Source organism: Mus pahari, chromosome 16 (genome assembly GCF_900095145.1).
Source record: "Mus pahari chromosome 16, PAHARI_EIJ_v1.1, whole genome shotgun sequence".
Taxonomy (NCBI): domain Eukaryota; kingdom Metazoa; phylum Chordata; class Mammalia; order Rodentia; family Muridae; genus Mus; species Mus pahari.
Window position 1 is genome coordinate 29,305,760 of NC_034605.1, and position 2,660 is coordinate 29,308,419.

At 41.5% G+C, this 2,660-nt stretch overlaps 1 pseudogene; it reads left to right on the top strand.

The window, feature by feature from the left end:
* Window positions 1-1,575: 1,575 nt before the first annotated feature.
* LOC110334296 lies at window positions 1,576-2,264 on the top strand (annotated as a pseudogene).
* The last annotated feature ends 396 nt before the right edge of the window (window positions 2,265-2,660 follow it).

Here is a 2,660-nt window from a genome sequence, read left to right on the forward strand (position 1 = left end):
TGATCACTCTGGCAAAATACCAGCATAAACAACTAAAAGAAAGAAGGGTTTATTTTGGCCCCTGGTTTGAGAGTGGATATAGTTCATCATGACGGGAAGCCATGGCAGAGAGAGCACTTCTGCAGAGAGAGGAAGTGTTCAGAGCCAGTGACTGGGTTCTGAGATGGGAAGATAGTATGATACATTCAATCTAAAAGCTACACAGTGTCTATAGAGTATAAGGAGCAGAAGACACACACACCAAAGATGGACAGTGTGTGTGTGTGTGTGTGTGTGTGTGTGTGTTTGTGTTATTTAGTGAAACGGTTAATAGCTCAATTAGTGAATGTTATATGAACAAAGAGTTGGTTCTTTCTTCTGAGGTCACCTCCCTCGTGTCTGAACATTAATAATTACACAGAATGGAGAAAAACCTGTTTAGGAATTTGCCTCCCATGCACTAGAAAGGTGGAATTATCAGATGTGCCTGGAGTCTTGTCTTCTACTAGTTATATTTCTCCCCTTAGGTCTCAGTGGTCTGACTTTTTAAAAATGTATGTAGGGGGGACAATCTGTCTAGAAATGGATTTTACAAAGAGTATCCAATTTGTGTTTATTACATGATTGGAGAGTAATCAATTGTGTCTTCAAAGATGAAGATGAGATATAGTTTGAGCTTTAGTCAAGGAAAAAAAAACTAATACCAACAAAAATGTTCTTTCCAAGTATCAGGCTACGTAAAAAATGCAGATAATCAAAGAAATTTGATTAGCAAAGTAGAAATGGGACACTATTCTTTTCAATTATTCATTTCATTTTCTTGGTGAGGTTACAGTTCATTGAACATGTTCTTGCCTAAAAGAGGGAAGATTTGAGTTAAAAACTGAAGAATCATGTGGGCAGGTCAGTAGACTTAGGTATTAAGAGTTAGGAGAAACACACACTCCAGTTATTTAAGGCATAATGAGATCAGAAGATTATGTAAGAGGCTCTGCCTTTAAAGTTATTTATTAGTGATCGGAAGTCAGAAGACACTAAAATTTCCCAAATAAAGCTTATCATCCATTCCTTTTCAATCTTGCTTCACTACATCATTACTATGAAAGACAAGTCAGTGGAGACCAGAAGTGCATTTTTTTTCAGTGCAAAGTGAAGTTCCACATTGCTCCCGTGACCTTTCATGCTTACCTGAGGTCTTAGCATTCAACAGGACAGAATGCCATTAAACTATGCAGTTGATATGGATAAGGCTTTGTGGCATCTCTTCCAGGCTTTTCTATAATATTTCCTGACAAGACTCACTTCAGAAATTGTGTCCTGAATAATATTTAAAATAAAAGACAGAGGTGGATAGAACCTAGAACCTGAAGATCAAGGGTTTAATGAGTCCATTAATTACTCTGTCCCATTTAGCCTTTTCTTTAACTTGTGGAAGAATTTAAACATAAATTTAAACCTCAAGAATATTTTGTTATTTTATTGGGTAGCTTGTGTTTCTGAGACTAGACTGATAATGAATGGAGAGTAGTTAAAATAAATCATAATATTCTTATTAAAAGTTTACTCCTAATGACTCATACTGTAAGTCCTAGAGCAATGGCGCCATCCAGGAAGTTCTTTGTGTAGGCAACTGGAAGATGAATGAGAGGAAGAAGTGCCCGGGAGAACTCATCTGCACCCAGAACACTGCCAAGGGGTGGGCAGACGGGAACGTAGTTTGCGCACATCCCATCCCCTACTTAGACTTCTTTAGGTAATCAAGATTGCTGTGGCAATGCAGAACTGGTACGGAGTGACCAGTTCCACTGGGGAGACCAGCCCTGGAATGATCTAAGAGACTTAGGAGCCACATGGGTAGTGCTGGGACATCTTTGGGGAGTCAGATGGTAGAAAGTGACCTACGCAGTGATTGCCTGCACTGGGGAGAACTAAGTGAAAGGAAAGCGGGCATTACCAAGATGGTTGTTTTTGAGTAAACCAAGGTCACTACAGATAACGTGAAGAAGGACTGGAACAAAGTCATCCTGGCCTATGAACCATATGGGCCCTTGGTATTGGCAAAACTGCCACACCTCAGCCGGCCCAGGAATTACATGAGAAGCTACGGGGATGGTTGGATTCCAATGCCTGATGTGGTGGCTCAGAACACCCACGTCATTTAGGGAAGTTCTGTGACTGGAGCAACCTGCAAAGAGTTAGCAAGCCATCCTGGTGTGGACAGCTTCCTCCTGGGTGGTGGACCTCTCAAGCCTGAATTGGTAGACATCATCGATGGCAAACACTAAGCACCACTGGGCTTCCCTAATCACCTGCTAAGTCAGGTCTAGGTTACCGAGAAGCTTAGTAAGTGCTCCCACCAGTCACATGCTTCTGACGATGTCATCTGCCCTATCATGTGACCTAATCCACGTTGTGCCTCCCTGAACCCTTTATAAGTTCCTATAATGGTTGGGACATCCTGACCCCCTCCCCTCCATGACAGGGTGTTGATAAGCCCAATTTATATCTTGATATCTTGCTTGGAGTCTGGAAGGATCTCTGTAGGCTTTGGTTCCTGCCAGGTTTTCAGCTCACTGGAATGCTGTGCAGGTTTCTTTCCACGGTTTCCCGACATTCTATTTGTTAAGACTATTCTATTGGGTCCTGGTAACTCTTGGTATGAGTTTTTCAAGAGTGTGCTT